At 39.6% G+C, this 18,536-nt stretch overlaps 1 protein-coding gene across 1 annotated transcript in view; it reads left to right on the plus strand.

Moving 5' to 3' along the window:
• Positions 1 to 18,536, plus strand: part of ANO6 (anoctamin 6) — a 79,016-nt gene that overhangs the window by 7,025 nt on the left and 53,455 nt on the right. The gene's annotated exons all lie outside the window — the stretch shown is intronic.

The following is an 18,536-nucleotide window of genomic DNA, read 5'->3' on the forward strand; positions in this document are numbered from 1 at the left end:
CAGCGATGGGCTGCTGAGTGGCAAAGGGTAGAGAACGGAGAAGACTTACACTCGCATTAGCACCAGGCAGCCTGGCATATATTCTTCCATTGCATGAAACTATCAAATGGGAGTATAATCCCTTTTTCCCATTCCTGTCCTGCATGTCAGAGCCATTTCCTCTTCACAAGCCTTTCAGTTCCAAACCTTATCAATATAGATGGTCCGTTTCCTACGCAGCAATTGACCTGTTGAAGGGCACAATATTACTGAATGCAAAATAGGCAGAGCCTAGATATTTTTGCTAATGGCAATAGCCATATTAATAAAATGTGTGTGTTATGTTTGTAAAAGGGCAAGATTCAGACCAGCATAGACCTCGTTAGCAGGAAGAACCAGGAAGACCAAATGGCTTTGGAAAGAGACCACATTTAAACATCTTTAATGAACACCAGATTCAAATTGGAAAATTAACAAAAATTTATTAAAACACAAACTGACTGAACTTTAAGCAGTGTAGTTACAAGTCTGCTGGAGCATTAACATTCTTTAATTGATTTTATGCCTCATGTGGTAGAAATTGCAGCTTATGTTTCAAAATATTGTATAAAGACTGAATAAGATTGAACCCTTCAATTTAGTGTTTACATTAAGTAATTTCCAACTAAACCACTAATCATCAATATTCTTTAGACATAACTGAACATCAAAGTTTTGTAGGAACTGCCACCAATAGCAGATTTTGCTTTGCTTGTATAGTTTCCCTTCCCTTCATTTTTATGTTGATGGGTTTCCCCTGACCCCATTAATCTGGTTAGTCAGGTTCTCCAGCATTTTTTAGATGTGATTTAGCATGAGATGTTAAATATTTGCATAGGAGACTGCTTACGGTACAGTCATGAGAATGAGCTGCTGCGCCAGTGTTCTTCTGTAGGAAGCAGCCACCACCTCTGTTCTGTTAAAGCGCTGTTTGAGAGCAGTTGCTCCAGCAGAATGTCTGATAACTTGAGTGTCCATGGTGTGTTTCTGTCCCGTGGGCTTCTAGCTGGGGTGGATCTTTTGCTAAGGCTGTCACAGTGTCTACAGGAAGATCTTTGTTCCTGCTCCACTGCTGCAGCAAGACCCGTGACCTGTCCCTCAACCATTAACTACTTTGGGAAATTACAGTCAGATGAGGAATCTTCACTGGGTAGAGAAGAGAATTTGGAACGAAGAGTGGGAGCAAGAAGCACTTGTGTTGAGATGCATTGAGTCTCCAATGCTGTGGTGGTGCTGATGGGGTTTGGTCGGGAGAAGAGGTTGAGATTAGTGACTTTTCAGTGGGTGAAAGATTGTGAGATCTTCCCTTCCTTTGTGGGAGGAACATTTAACTAGAAAATGTCATCTGGATTGCAGATCAGGGTAGAAAGTATGAGACCCGATAATAAAATGTTGTCCGTGTAGCAACCCTGCTGAAGATGCTGGGGACTGATATGAGTAATCTAAGGACTGTGTAATCCAAGGCTAATCCAACCTGCTGTGATCTGACACAGCGCAGGAGTTGAAGAAGAGCCACCCACGTACTGCCTGTGGAGAAGCTGGGGTCTGTGGCTGTCAGTGGAGGGAACCTGAGATGAGCACCGAAAACTAGAACTTAGGTCAGTGGAGAGACTCCTGTCACACACACTGGGGTCTTGGCTGAAGGGTCTGGTAGAATAAGAAGTGTTAAAGAGATGAAAAGAGCTAGGAGATGGAAGTAAAGGCAAAACATGTGCTGAGCCCTGGGTACAGACTAAGAAAGAAAGTAAGTAAAAGGGAAAGAGGAAGAACTCTTGACAGTATTCATAAGGGTAAAGCCGACCAGTGCAGCTCTTCACCTATTTATCTGGTCAGGAACTCATAAGCATAAAGGTTCTTCCAAGTCAGTTCATTAGGAAGATAAGCTACAGCAAGGGACTAAGGTAATATAACTGTGGGTGCAGTGAATTGAAACAATTCATCTGTGGTGTTTTCATGCATATTTTTAATATATAGTAAAAATCACAATGTGTTCATAGGTAATTTATCCAGAAGGAAAAAAAGACAGTCTTTATACCATTAATTATTTGCAAAAAATTTCCAGTGTTCTAGGTTTGGCACTGCACTTAGAGATAATAACATTTAACAAAACAAGATGGAGGGCTCTACCATTGCCAGAGAGTTTTATTATTTTTTGTGCAATATTAGTAAAATTATTAGCGTTCTCTTTCTATGTGTTTTTTCCTTAAGTAGTCTAATGGAGTTTTTATAGATGTTAACGAATAAGGATGAGGTCAAACAATGCACACCTTACCCTTGTGAGTAGTCCCATTGACTACAGTGGGAATAGCATTATTTTTGTAAATGCTATTCATAGTAGAGAATGCAGAACTAGTCCCTAATGGAGGAAATATCTTTATTAAATCTTTCATCATCTTCATATATACTGATTTATTCTAGGAAAAATAATTAAATTCATTTAATTATTCTGCTGTCTATAAAAGACAAGAAGGGATTTGCACAAAAGGACAGTTTAATCTATAAACTGATGGCTGTGCTTAAGACAAACAGCGCAGCAAAAACTCCTACAATATTTGGTAAGACTTAAATATGTAATGTATTATTTTAAAAAAACAAAACAAAACAAAAAACCCAAATCAATATGACCTGAAGAATAAATGAGTCAATGCTGGATTTTTATTTCTTTTAACTTGTTCCTTGCTGATAATAAAGTGAGGAGAGAAAAAGCTTCAGGGGCAATGCAGTCCAGCCAAATAGAGCTCCAGATGTTTTTCTAAGTTTATTGGTGTTTGCAAGAGCAAAGGTCTCTTTTAGACCTCTTACACACAAAAGAGGGTGGGTTTAGGTAGAAGTTTGTTATTAAGCTGCACTTGTTAGAAGAGAAACCTGAAGAGTCCTTCAATTGCTAAAACTACAAAGTATTTCCTGATTAGGAAACAAAAGAATACAGTTTATTTCTAAATCCTGGGTCCAACACTGGGAATGCTTGCAGGCATGAGCCTTTGCACCTACACACACAAAGTAGCTCAAAAATGCCTGTAGGTTTTGACTTTAAACTTAATATTTTCATAGTCAGAGTAATTAAAAGTATCTTTCTGGGAGTCTCCTGTAAACATACTGTATAACAGCTAAGTGTAGGAAATATTTTAAAGCAAACATTCTGAGAAACTCATTACAGAAATTCAAATATATCTCCTTGGAGACATGTAAATTTAAGAGCAATGGGTATAATTTTATAAACAGATTTCAAACTTAAGATTCCTAATTAGATAACTCATTGATCCATAGGCATTGAAGTCTAACCAAACAGCGATTTGCAATTACAATTTGGTTAATCATTTCAGTTCCCAATGAAAAGGCTCCACAGCTGCCTGGAGGCTTGGCATTGGTGAGGAACACCCTGGGATCAGCTTGGCTGCTAAAAAAGCTGTGTTTGTACCTTGGGGCAACTGCTTCGTATGGGAGGATCCGTAAAACACACTGTTTCCCATGTAATTGGGCAGTAATTTTGACAGTGTGCTTGGGGTTGATCTTGGCAAGTCTATCTCATGGCAAAAGCAGCTTGTCTTCTTTATATTTCCAGCCTAAGGACAGCTGATTTGGGTTAGTTGCTCTGGGATAAGAAAAAAAAAAAACAGCCTCACATTATTTTAAGCCATGAAGAAAAACCCCTTCAGGTTCGAGAAGGCACTTGGGGACTGGCAGAAGTCCAGGTGCATTTGTTCAATGATGGGCTTCAGCGCTGGAGCGGGTGAAAAAACAACTTAACACACTCTTGACTACAGTCCCTGCCGAAGCATTAGGTCACAGTCCTTCAACAAATCAGCCTTCAGAGATACGCATGTTTATTAGGCCAGGTTCTGGGCATGCATGTGATCTAGACACAAAAATGATAAACAGCTTATGCTGTTTCTTGATTTTATCCTTTGTACCTCTTAAAATATCAGCAATGTTGTGGTTTAACAGAGCTGATTTAAGTCAGATCTCACTAACAGCTCCTCTGAAATTTCTCAGGGAAAGAAAACACATAAACCCAATGACATTTTATGATGTTTGGACCCAAGTAGCGTAGTGCTTCTGATAGCTGTTACATTGCCACAATTTCATGTACTCCTCTAAGCCCGTGGTAGGAATCCTGTTTTTTAGAGGATTACCTGCAGCTTGCTTGTACAGTCCTTACACAACAGCATAAACCTCTGAGGTAGCAGGCTGCTGCTCACCTCTGCGCACCAGTCCGCATAGGGATGTATTACAAGCCATACATGACACAAACATGAGAACAATCCTTTTGAGTTAAGTGGAACCGTCAGCATCCATAAAGTTATTTAAGTATGTAAATGTTGCAGTCGCACCCCCCAGAGACTGTATATTGCTGTTCAGAGTGGGGGTTTTTCAGTGTTAGAGGTTTTTTCCAGTGGTTTATCTTCCAAAGCTATTCATGATGGAAAGATAAATATCTGTCTAAACAATGGTACTCCATTTATCATCTTTCTTTTTTTGTTTGTTTCCTTTGAGTTTAATTAAATGTTTTGGGGATAGATGTTTATCCTGCACTCTAAGATGAGACCAAATGTGTCTGTCAGAGGAGTTTCTGCGTCTCTCACTGCATACAGTTCACTGAACAAACCCACTGACCGTTCTCCTCAACAGAAGGTTCCATAGGAACACCTTGTGTACAAAAATAAGCTCCAGAGAAATCCTGTTTGGCTTCAGAAAACGTCTTTCAGTTCTTTTTCATCCCCTTCACTATTATTCCTGGTTTTATTGTGTCACCTTTAGGGTCAGTGATTCTCTTGGCCTTTGGAGTGCCGAATTTGACTCCATGTGAGCAGATCTGGTGCTTGCAGAAGAGAAATGTCACTCAGAAGTGACATAAGGTGCTCTCAGGCTCCAGACTGCACAGTCGAAGTGCCAACCTGCAGCAAACAGAGAGGAGTTACGTGGCCATTTCATGTTTCGGCATTGCTCCACTTTGCAGATACTAAACCAAAGTCTGTGGTGACAGGGAGAGTGACCATTGAAATCCCATGAGTTCAGCATGAACATAGCCCATCAGGGCTGTGTGCAGCAGGGGACTGATACAGCGAGTACTTACAACCTTGAAGGTTTTGTCTGTGTATAATGCAGGTCAAAAATATGACAATAAGTAAGATTAAAAAGCTTTTCTTTTACATGGTCAGGCAGCTTTTGAACTGTGCTAACGTAGGGAACTGAAGTCTACAGAAGTGAGAAAATGTGTATTTGATATTTTAAAAATTCCTTGCAGTCTAGTGAGCAACATTTACTTTCAGGGAGGTTGAAATGTGGAATTATGTGTGTTTCTGGGGATCAGCACTGCTCTTTTTGTCTCTGAAAGTCTATGAGCAGAATTTTCTGCTATTTTTTAACTGAACATGATTGCTCCATTTCATAGTACAAGGGAAATGGAAGTGCCAGCACTTTTCTAAATGTGGGGTTTTCCACATCTGTGGACCCTTGTCTAACATGTCCCCTTGATATGGGACAGTAAGAAGTCAGGCAAGCCAAATCTCAGCTAAAGGTTTTGGTCTCAAATGTATATCCCTGCTTTTTGGAATGTACATTGCTATTGAAATCAGTGGAGATGTTTTGCATCATTCATTCTAGGCATAAACAGTAGTTTTTCAGTAACAAAAATATGGCTTGGAATTTATCTGTCCCACCTTAAATATTCCTGAAGTATGTGATATTTTTGTTTTTTTGTTAAAAGCTAAGGCATGCCCCTTGCAGAGAGCTCAAAGGGGAGGCCACCGGAGACCCTCTGTGCCTGGGAGAGACGCCTTGCAGTCCCCTCAGTGTGTGACTACATTAAAGAGTGGCTGGCATAACTAATGCTGTCACCTATTTGCTGTCTCTTTTTGGTGTTTGCTACTCCTGAAGACCTCTTCTCCTCCTCCTTCTCTGTCCCGCCTCCATCATGTGAAGGGAGAGCATAATGTAGTGTTTTCACTGTGCTAGCAGAAGATACCGAGATTGATTCATGTGCTGCAGCATCTCCATCAACCTGTCACTCTAAGGACTTTCAAGAAAACTAATAATCAGTTAGAAGGGCTGAGTGCTATATCCCTCCAAAATGAAGTTTGTGTTTAAACTTAGAGCTCAAAATATAATGGCACTGTGAGTTTTGGTTTATAAATACAGGCAGGCCTAAGAAAACAGTATAGAGAAAGTGGATAGTGGTTTGTCTTTGGATTTGTCTGTTTCTGTATGTTTGCTTACAGCATTTGTTTCATAGCTTGTGTGGTTTTTTCACCACATTATAAATGAGTATGGCCAAATGTCAAGTTATTGATTTGTGAAGTCCGTACTTAGGATAAAGTGTAAACAGATTATTTTCTTGATGGATTTACTGGATCCTACTTTGTTGTCTTTTTCAAGAGATCTCACTGATTTCATGCTATCAGTCTGCAATTCAGTAGTATCTTCGGAGCTGAGAAGTTTATTTGCCTTCAGCCAGAAGTTGGAGTTGACAGAAGAAGTAGGAGATGAAATCCTCTGTCTTGTGTTACAGGGATCAAACTGGATGACCTCGTTGGTACACCTTCCTGCCTTACAATCTGTGAACTGGATTCACACATTTCGAAAGGTCATTTTTCTTCCTCTCCACACAAAAAAATGATTCTGCAGTGAAGCCACCCTGGTCTCCTCTTAAAAATAAAACAAAACTCAGCGTAACCAGTGTCAAGGGGTTATGACTAGCCTCCTAACAGCCTGTCACACTTGCTTTTTCCCTACTGTTGTAATGAGATGTGTAAGCAATCTTACCTAAGCTTAAATGAAAAACACATCTGTAGAGGCTGCTTGGGTTTTTTATCTGAAAACTGTTTTTTTATATCCTCTCACTTCCACAGTTTTGAAGAAATGGGTTAGAATCTCAGTGGAAATGAGTTTGTGAAGATGGGTATGGCTGGGTCCCTCAGCACTGTTTGTGGTTTCATGAAGATCTGCAATGCTGTATGAAACGAGCAAGCCCCATGGTTGTTCCTGTGTTACTGCTGTCGGATACGTTCATAATATCATAAAACAGTTTAGGAGGACTCTGTAGACACCAAAGTAAAATCTCTTTCTATGTTTTCCAAAGCAAAGCTTGCATCTCCTCTTTTGTGGGCTTTTTTTAAAGATTTCATGGAATTACACTGCGGTATAGGTGACACAGGAGGAAAACAAAAGAATTTCTGTTTGGCTTTTTACTCCTTATTATTCTTGCTGCTTGGTTTTGTTATAGCTGAATGGTATCTAAGATTCAAAGCCAGTCATTTTTCATCAGCGTCATTAGTGTATAGTCCTGACTTCTTTTTGCTTTCTCCTGAGATAAGCTATCAAAATACCTATTCTCTACATTTTTAGGCTACCTGCCAATCAAAAGGAGACTTGTACTTTAAATTTCACCTGCATTCTTTCCTGATGAGTCCTTAGACTGAATTTACTCACTCTGGGATCCTAATTTTCTAGGAAGGTGCAACAATTGATAGAGAATTCTAGAAATGACGCTTTATGCTGAACTATCATGTGCTTACTTTGGTGGGTCTATAGCTGCCTCCACTATTCCCACTCTGAAAGACCTCTTGACAACGGTGGTCAATGCTGAAATCTGAAGTGTGACATGACCCAGGGAATGATCCCTCTAATTGGGTTGCTAATAAGCACAAATATCTCTAGATAGCCAATGCATTATTAACATTGTTGCACATCAAGCACTCAAAAGCTCTCGCTATCCCCTGGACAGCACTGTTGATGCTTTTCCTCAGGTATCTATGGCATCTGCCTCAAGGTGTGGAGTAATACATAATGTATCTGATAAGATTTCTACTGTGCCACCTCATGGAGTGGAGGGGAATCAAGACTTACCGGTCTTCAGTCTTCCCAGGGTCAAGAAGTGTAAGCAGCAGTTGCAGGTTCAAAAGGTGTAGAGAGAAATTAATGAATTAAAAAGCCATGAGGTGATCTAAACCCAAAAAGATACTGCTTCTGTCTGATTGCATTCCATGGGAGCTTCACTGCCTCTGTGCCTTCATCTCACACTTCAGAACATTGAGTGGTGGTTTTGGCCCTGAGCACCATTGCTCACTCTTGGGGACAGGAGGCTGCGCTAGGTGGACCACTGGGATGATCCATAAGCACATTCTTGTGCTTGTTCTTCTGTGGCTGCACAGGCACTCTGTTTCTTAAAAATCACTGACCTTGTGCAAAACCGGTGAAGGGAGTCAAAGCCTTACAGTCAAAAGGCAAGGCAAGAACACGGACAGAAGGCAGGCTATAGGCCAGAGACTCCATTATAACATAAAGTTGAGGACTGGGAGCAGGCAGTCTGTCCAAGGACAGCAGCCAGGTGCTGGCGCTAAGGCCTGCAGCTGAATGACCAGGGGCAAATGCCAAGTTTCCTTCTTACATCTGATAGAAAGGACAAGCCACCGATGAGGCTCACAAGCCATATCACAGGTTGCCCATCCCAACAAGAGGCTGACTGCAGCCAAAGGTGCGGTCTGATGGTGGCATTACCTTAGAAAGCCAGTAGCATTACCAACCCTGCGTAAGCTTAAGGCTTGATCTGGTAAATGTGCAATGCCTGATCTGTGCATTCACGTCGCCTAAAGCTGGGGGCTCTTTAGCAGTGACTGAAACGATCGGGACTTTCAGCATGGTATTCTTTCTCCAAATGAATGCACTGCATTTTTCCATCCTTGTCTTGTAAGAAGACTGTAATGACTGTTGAGATCTTACCTCCTTCTACTTCCAGGTTCTCAAAGTCCAGGATGAAATGTTAGTAGTCACTCTGGGGTTTGTTTTTATTGCCTTCATATTTTCCAAATGTGTTTGTGTATAAGTTTCTTGAGTTGGTATTTTCACATGCATGTATTTTTCTTTAGTTGTATAGTGGACTTTTCAGTGCCAGGCAGAGAGAGCATATTCTTATTTTCCATCAGTCTGACCACATTACTGTTACTAGAAAGCTGCGTGCACACATGCATCCTTCTTGTTAATGCCTCTTTTCCCAGAAAGTAATTTAGAAACCTGTGTCTTCAAAGCCACAGCTGCTTGGCGTGAAGCTACCAGACCTTGCCCAGCTGTAGTTGCTGGGCATCATGAATTGAATTGTCAGCAGAAAACAGAACTTTTTATGCAGAGTGATTGTAATAAGCTAAAAGACACTGGGTTTTTTTTTTCCATCATGGTACTGAATTTACGCTAATTACATTACTCTGAACTGCCTTTTAAAACTTAAAAATTTGATACGTGAGTTGCTAAGGAAAAGTGTCCATAGTTATGATGATTACTTTTCTTACAGTGCATTTTGAAATTACTCATCAGCAGCACAGAGTGCTTCTACACATGGACCACTAATCAAATTGTCTGATTAGGTGAAATCCTAGACTTTCAGCAGTTTCCTCATGCCAAATTGCAGTAATAATTGTTCCATCACTTCTGCTCAAGGGAATCACTCAAATGCTTCAGATATAATTTCATTTCTAAACTGACTGTATAATTAAATAATACAGTATAGCCAGCAGTAATATTTCTCTATATTTAAATGTAAATATTACCGGTTGCCAACAGGAGCCATAGCATTCCTAATTGGCTGCGGCTAATTATATATTATGTCTAAAAAATGTTAACATTAAGGTTATGAAGTCAAGCACTTAGAAGTTGGGCAATGTCAGCATTAACGTTACCCTGGCAACTTCAATTTTCCTGCCATTTGTTTGCATGCATGTTACAGTTTTTAATTACACAATCACTGTTCTTTTTTCCCCTCTTAAGTCCACTGCTTCATTCAGTTAACTGGTAGTAATTGCAGATTTCTTTTTATCTTCCTCATTACGAGCATGGCTCCAAGCCTTGTTTAACTCAAATTATCCAAGCCTTGTACAGCATACATTTTCATTCCTTTCCTCCTCTGTGTTTCTATGGTGCTTTTACCACATCTGAGCACTATATCCAACAGGGATGGGAGTCTCAGGAATCCAGACCCCCGTGATAGGAATGCAGGCTGCTGAGGTGATAAGATGTGGGCACTGTAAAACACTTTTGAATGGGTTGTGCAGAGGCAAGATGCTGAACAGAGAGACCCACATCCACCGGCAGGCGTCCCTAGAACACGTCTATTGGAGGACCGTGAGAAAATAATTCATTTTCAACCACTTTTGTACAATTGGGTCTTAACACTGTTCTGGGTTTATGGTTGATAAACTCTCTGCATTTCACACAAAGTTGTCCAAAAAATGCTCACCAATCACAAAAGCTTTGGGACTGATTTTTCAGAAATAAGAGCATTTTCCAATCTTGCTATTCCAAGTACCATACTGTACTTCTCCAGCTAACTTAGTGACAAATGCCCAGCTCGGCTGTAAAAGTGCTGAGTTTCCCGGCTGTAACACCCTGGGCAGTTAGCTTGAAAACTCTGCTGTGCAAAGTTTGGCAAAACTTTGTTCAAGGAGCTTGCTCAGCATCACGTGTATTAGATCCCGAAGCTGGCGCATACATAGAGCATTTCGCCAAGGCCGCATGCAAATTCTTTGACAATCAGAAATCTTTCTTCCTTTCAGTTTTCCTACAGTCTCTATATCCTATCCATCTTTTGCAAAATCAAGTTAAAGGTCTAGACAGACAAGTTCTCTTCCTTGGCCAAACCTGGAGTCATCCTCATTGCGGTATACAAAAGGAGGTAGGGTCCTGAAGAAAAAAGAATAGCAGTTTGGGGGTTCTAATGAAAAATTACTTACTTTGCTTTAAAATCTACCAGCATCTCCTGCGCTAGATCAAGTGGTACTGCTGTGTACCTTTTACCTTTTATGGAGTAAGAACCACTTCTGAAATGGGATGAGCAGGATTCAATCTCTTCCTTTGTCTTCCTTAAAATAAGCATCAGTGATGACAGACAGTCCTGAACCAGCACTATTTCAGTGTTTGTGAGTTTGAGTTTGGAGTCCTATTGATCTACTCAATTGCCATATTTGGCTACAAATTTCTATTTTTTTTACAAGCCCTGAAAATCAGATTCTACCATGTAGAGCAGTATTAACTAAAGTGGAATGATTGAAGTTAGTGATTTAATTTACAGCTCGTAATAAGTAGTAACCCATACAGAGTTCTTAATTATGTTTTGAATTTTTATTTTAAAGGCTTTCTAAGAGAAAGAGGTTTTTCTTGTTGATTGGTAGAGCAGCTAAGACAGTAAAACCCTTGTGTTCTGCTGGATAATGACATTGCTGAGGGTACCACAGGGGCTGCACCCAGCCTGGTCCCTGATGCCCCCCAGGGGAGATGCCCACGGTGGGTGACAGTGAGGCAGGAGGCTCCCATCAGGCAGCGGTTACATGACTGCTTTTTTGGTTTGTATTTCTGGACCCAAATGTTTTGGTTACTCCCAAATCCTGTTTTAGGTACCTACATCCCTTCTTTAATTCCATAGACACACATTCATTTCAGCAAGTATATAGCTCAATGCACACTTACTCTGATTTTTAATTTCTTGTTGAATGACTTCCTTCTTAGCTACTAGATAATAACTGTTTACTCTGAACTTGTATTTAGGTGCATCTTGTTAGTAAGTAGAGTTAATTACCATAGAGAAAAACAACATGCAAACATGTTTATTAGTTATCTTAAAGATGCTGAATACTTAAGAAGAATGTGCATTTATAAAACATTTTGCATTTAAAATAATTTATTAAGCAAGGGAAGCATTAACTGTAGTTAATGAAATTAATGGATTGATTAATGAAATTGATGGATTCGTTCTGGTCACTAAGGGCCATACGCTGTGTTTGATGTAATTTGGCATAAAAACTGTCAATCTGCTTGGACACTTTTGAGTACCCCAGCAGGAATTTATCTGTAACTTCATATGCCTAACACCTTCCGCAAATCTGTCCTAATGCCCTTTGGGTTTTTAGAATTAGTGGATCTCATTCTCTGCCACCTGGATTTTATTTATTGCAAGAAAAAAACAGCAGCCTGTTCTTTTTGATCCTTTTTTCAGATTTAAACAGATTATTCCAAGTAAAGAAAATTTTCTCTCAGAACATACTAACAAAACTAAAAATAAAAGTTGTCTGTAAGCTGGTGCTGGATTCAGTGACCCAGCTGATCCCTGTATGTCTTATGTTCTTAATGTGACTGAGGGTTATTTCTAGGGTTATTTTCCTTAACCCTAGAAATTAAGAACTTGCATTTTTGACAGCAGGAATGACAATGTTTGCACTATTGTTAAAAATGAAATAAATTAAGTATATATGTATGTGTGCCTTAGTTTGTAACAATGTGATATAGGTTGAATCAATCATGAAACAGGGTCATTTGGCAGTCAACATTACAGCAGTTTTCTACCTGATTCCATACATATTTAAAATAAAACAGCCCTTAATTGAAAAATTTAAGAAGGCTCATTTGTTGCATCATTTTAATATATTTAAATTACTTAATAGATTATAAGAAGGTGTATGTGGAGAAGAGAGAATGATTCAAGCCCACATTCCAACCTGAGATTAATGCTTGAAAAGATTATCAGCCTAAAGCCTTCTGACTTAATCAGTTTAGCCCATTATTTTACACTCTGACAAAGCTAGCTAGCTGTTTGACATGTATGCATTCAGTGTACAACCAAAAAGCATACCAAATGTTGTTTAAAATTATAGCAGGTAGGCGTGTTAATACATTCTAAAACCAAAAATTGTTTCTGTATCTATATACTGCTTATTGACAGATGAGACCCAAAATAATTCTTCCTGACAGCCATTTCAGCTGAAGGTGGGTAAATTGTTTAGCTTCAGAAAAAGCATTTGGAATAGTCTAATTAGCAACTGAGTTTCTGCAGTGATTTACAGTCAACTGGTGTCTGATGCGCAGACTGGATGCAGACAGGTTGGTTCTGGCATGCAATTGCAACAGTGAAAACCGGGAGCCAGCATTTGCATTTCAGCGGATTACTCTAGTTTCACAGAATTGTAACTAAAAAGTCATTAGCCCAGTGTTTGTTTTCGAAACTGAAGTTGGGGCTAGTCCAGGGCTCATTGAAATGATTTAGGATTTTTGCCACAGGTTTTGGGCAAGTGTCCCACTTTGAGCTCTGAACACATAAGAACTGTTTGATAATTTGGTTACTGAGCCCCTTAAATCTTCCAACCCAGTGCCTCTTAAATATTTAGGCACTGCTATCAGCAGAATCATTTCCACAAAGTCTAATTTCTTGTTCTATAACTGCCTGCTAATTACTTTATTATTTTTGGTGAGTACCATGGTTTAACCTCAGCCAGCAACTAAGCACCACGCAGCCCCTCGCTCACTTCCCCCCACCCAGTGGGATGGGGGAGAGAATTGGGGAGAAAAAAAAAGTAAAGCTCGTGGGTTGAGATAAAGACAGTTTAATAGGACAGAAAGGAAGAAAATAATAATTATAATAATAACAATAATAAAATCACAATAATAATAATAAAAGGATTGTAACGTACAAAACAAGTGATGCAACATGCTCACCGCTTGCCAACTGATGCCCAGTCAGTTCCCGAGCAGCGATCCCCTCCTGGCCCAACTCCCCCCAGTTTTTATACTGGGCATGACATCACATGGTATGGAATACCCCTTTGGCCAGTTTGGGTCAGCTGCCCTGGCTATGTCCCCTCCCAACTTCTTGTGCCCCTCCAGCCTTCTTGCTGGCTGGGCAAGAGGAGCTGAAAAATCCTTGACTTGGTATAAACACTGCTCAGTAGCAGCTGAAAACATCAGTGTGTTATCAATGTTATTCTCACACCAAAACATAGCACTGTACCAGCTACTAGAAAGAAAATTAACTCAAGCCCAGCCAAAACTAGGACATTGAGCTACCCCGACTCTGAGCTGGCTGTTTCAGGACACGGGGTATTAAACTAGCAATACTCTGTATTCTATTTCCAACTGAATATTTTCCTGTTTAGGGTTAGTCATGAAAGAGTATTTATTTTTGAAAGTCACACCACATGTTCCCAATCCTTTGTTTGCACAGCTGTAAGAGAAGATAACTTAATGGACAGAATATTCTTTCAAACAGGAAAGAATCATCTTCCAAGACAGCCATTTCACTTCCTTTGTGATCCAGCAGCATCTATAGCTTAATATTGGGTATGCTTGGGTGTCTGAAATGAAAATGAACATTTTTCTTTTTTCTGTGGCATAGATTAGCTTTTGAGTTGATGATACCTGCAGATCTGCTCTGTGTGAGTGCACGAAGAACGTAATTTATTGACAGCTTGAAAAGCCACTTAGGCATTACTAATTGTCATTGGTTTTCTCACGTGCTGTAAGACTGCAGGCGACCATAAGAAGAGAACAAGACTTTCACACGGAAGGCGGCTGTATAGATCCCTTATTAACTATAAATAATAGGTTATAAAGTATAGTTTGTTATAAAAATAATTCAATTTCACTTCTAATACCTAGCTTTTCCGAAAGTGAAGAATATGGGGTTTAGTAGCATGTATTCTTCAAATAAGGTCTACAGGTATGAAACAAAACTAATTTAAATACATTCCAATCAAATAACTGAACTTAAAAGAATGAATGCTACTAAATGCAAGCCAGTAGTATTCTGGTGGAATGAGGTGAAACCATTGATAATTTGTGATCATAATGGCAACCCTCATATGTGAGTGGAGAAAAGACTGTATGCTAGAGAAGAGCTAATCTGGGAAAGTCACTTCAACCCAGACAGACCTTTAATCATCAAAAAGATCCCAATAATAATGTCTTCACCTAGCAAGGAGCAAGGTAAAAACATCAGACCTACATTTTGGCAGAATAACCTAAGACATTCTTTTCTTAAGTCTTTGCGTTTATTCATTTACTCTGTGAAGTGAAAGTAATTAGGCCAACATATCATCCTAGCTAAGGAGGATTTGGTGTGGGTTTTTTGATTAAAATTGTTTAGGTGATTAAACAAAACTATTTTATATATGGTTTGATATATAAGGATCAAGACCATCAAGAATATTTTACATTTAAAACTGATTTTTTTAACAAAGGAAGTAGCTCAAGGAACTTCATGGCCTTGATTAATTTTGTTTTGGAGCTACAGATCTGATTGCCTCTTTCTTTGATTCATATATTTAAAAAGGAAAATACATATTCTTGGTTTTTCAGCTGCTAAATATTTTCTTGGCTCTGAGAGTACTCCTATACAATGGACTGAACATATGAAATAAACTACAATAAAGAAATATTCTGCACCAGCAAAAGAGATTGTGGCTGTCAAAAACCAGTATATTGGTCCAACAGTTTCTGCTTCCAGAAAAATTCGACTTGTGCAATGGTTTTACTTCACTTCATATTTCAGCAAGTATTACATATGGCTTGAATAGCTGACATTTAACTGAAAAAAGTATTTGTTCTATGATCACTCCTTAAAACAGGTTGTGATCTGTTCTGATGGGCTTTTTTTAGTAATAACTATTAGATTAATTTTAAATTTTTATACAGACATGTGTAATTAATGCATAAATTAATATATTACTATATTAATTTTATATGTGTTAATATATTAATTATATGTAGTTATATATTAATATATAAAATCTGATATAAATTAACAGGAAGGAAAGCAATTGTTTTGCCTAGTCTAAATAGCATGTGTTCAAAGTTTTCTTTGTTCATAGCCCCAGCTTGTAGTCATTTTTATAACGATATCTTCACTTCCTGGGTAAGTGTTAAGATTTGGAAAAGCGCAATCTTCGCTCAGTAGGGAAACTCCTTTGTATTGTCAGTTCTCTGCCTTTCTGATCTTCTGGAGCATTTAAAACAACATGGCATAAATTTGTCCCCTTCTTCCCCCTCTTCTCTCCCCAAAAGCCAGGACAGAATCATATACTTCAGTACCATAATTTTATTATTTTTGGACCAAGAGGCAGAGGGCTGGACATTCTTAAGGAAGCTGCCGTCTACATAAAGTCCCTTCCAGGACAGTGGCTTTACTGCAGTCCCCAGCTGGTATTCAGGGATGACTCTGGATCTTTAGACCGATTCACCTGCTAATGATGCTCTCCCTTCATTATTACTTCCACGGCTTTGATACAGTGATTGCCATTTCTTCACAGGGTGCCCTGGCTTGGATATGTCAATACTCATCCTTTCTGAGAAAATTAGTCTCTCCGAAACAGGAGTTTTATTCCAGACAGCAGTAGTTTGTTCTTTTTTATGCAATAAGGTGAAAGTAATTTGACTTGATTAGATGATGGGCTTCAGAGTAGTTTTCATTCATTCATTCCAGGACTCGGTTCATATCCAGTATTTTACCTCATGCCTTCTCCTGGCTTTTGAGACAGTACCTGCGAGGTGAGGCTTTTTGCTTCATTGCCTCTTGGGTACCGTGCGCGATGGTATGACGAAACTGATCTTCTGCTAGCAGGACTGCAGCCTGCCGAGGTGGGGAGGTACTGCCACGATGTTGGTCTGGTTTCTGAGGAGGTGTGTGATGCAGGATCTGCTCTACTTAGAAAAAGCAGTATCATCCGTGCAAAGCCCACCGTCTTTGGATCTTCTCGTCTATCCCAGCAGATGGGAACAATCTGACTCCATCCAGTTCTCTGAGCCTCATGGTGGCAAACGTGATGTGATCTTTTCATTTGGTCTTCAGTAGAACAGATAGACTTTGCTAATGACTATTTTTTCTGTTCTAATGTGGCAGCAGGGCTGTCAAACAAAGATTTCAGGGAATGTGTCGATTCAGATAAAACTTGCATGTAAACATTTCCTGATATTTTCCAGCCAGTGAAGTGTTTTGTTATTAATTTTCTTCACAATCTGAGGTCTAAAAGGCTTAAGCGTGTCTAGTTGTGTATTTACGTTTTTACTTTTCTGTATGTCGTGACTGTTGTTGTCTAAGGCACGGCTACACGAGGGCAGTGCTCTGAGCTAAGCTAGAGCGTGGGTTCGAAGCACACCATCTATTCAGTGTTCTCCTTTGGTAAATGCCTGCTACCCTTTCCTCCCATGCCTTCCACCTGCATTTGCCATGCAACAGCATTGTGTGTGCAGCCAGGCAATGCAGAGAAGTTGATGCGCCCCAGCACTGCGGTCCAGCTTTGCAACAACTCGTTTTCTGTAATCAGCTGTAAACTTCCCTGCTTATGGAGGAGGCACTCTATGCAGCAGGCAGATCCCACCGAGGAGCTGAGTGGATATTCTTGAGCACATCAGTTTTGTACTTAGGAGAGCACGGTATTCTATTAATTTATTTTTCCCCCTGTAAGAACAGGATTTGGGACTTAGACTTTTTAAAATTTCTGTGACAGACAGAATTACAAAATACTCTGAGGGAAGTGAGAGGTGATATAATATCTATAGCAAAGCAGCAATGCCTGGGGATTCCAGACATCGCTTCCTGGCTTTACATTCGTGATTGCTCATGAGGTACCATGTTCAGTGCCAGGGCTGAGATCTTGTCCTTTGCAATGTCTCACAGGTTTGTTGAGGGAAGTGAACTACTAGGTGCTATGAGTTTGGTGTTATAAAACCTTTCAGATTTCTCAGAATAATTCTGTGCCTATTAATTTGGCTTATGTAGGTGATTTACAAGCTTAGAGTGCTGCTGCCCTTTTTCACATTTGATTATTTCCATTAGAGAGGAAATTGATCATAGCCAAGAACTTCTTTGGCACAAAACGTCTGGCAACTTCAGGCATGTTTGCAATGTCTGTGCTTATAGAGCCAAGCTCAGTGGTCTTTTCAAACATCAGCTTATCCAATATCTTTGTGGGTTTCTTGTCATTAATGTTTTTCTGGGCAGCATCTTTCTTTTCACTTCTGGATACTGCTTTTTTTCCATTCTCAGGCCTCTTAATTTACAGTCTCAGAAAAGCTGTTTCATCCCTACTGCCTGTGGTTTAGGCAGCTTCTCTTATTTCACTATTTGGATTCCAATGAAAGGTTTAATTCTTCTTTATATTTATCCCAAAGGGAGAGCTGCTTCCATGCCTATCAGCATGCCATAGCCTCTCACCTCTGCCATAGCAATAGGTGGAGATTGCTAGTAGTAATGTTCATGAAAGCCTTTAAAATTGAATTATTCAATGGGAAGATCACTGAACTTACAAACCCATTCACTGTCAATATCAATTAACTAATGAAAAGACTGGACATCTTATGTTGGCTCTCAAGGAATTTTAGGATCTTTATTCAATCCAGTCAGAAATGCTGGCTGAGCTTTGAGAAAGCAAAGCCATAGAGAAAACTCGTAAAACAAATCACAGGTAGAATCAACAGTAGGATTCATCTCCCAGGGCCTGGCCCAAAGTGTGGGATGTACACAGGTTATAAAGAAGCAAAGTACTTGTTTATAGGCATATTTGAGGTAAGGTGTGAAATGCTGACAGCGCAATTCAGTGTCCTGGATTGCAGAACCATCTCCAGACAGCTGGAAATACCACTGATACATTGGCAGCTCAGATACCACTGAGATGTTCTTGTAAATTAGCATGCACAGATTCAGTACTTAAAATTTTTACAACAGCATATTTTGTAAGAACTAGATCAAAGACCAACTGGTATCACTGAGC

This window comes from Accipiter gentilis, chromosome 11, assembly GCF_929443795.1.
Source record: "Accipiter gentilis chromosome 11, bAccGen1.1, whole genome shotgun sequence".
NCBI classification, from domain to species: Eukaryota; Metazoa; Chordata; class Aves; order Accipitriformes; family Accipitridae; genus Astur; species Astur gentilis.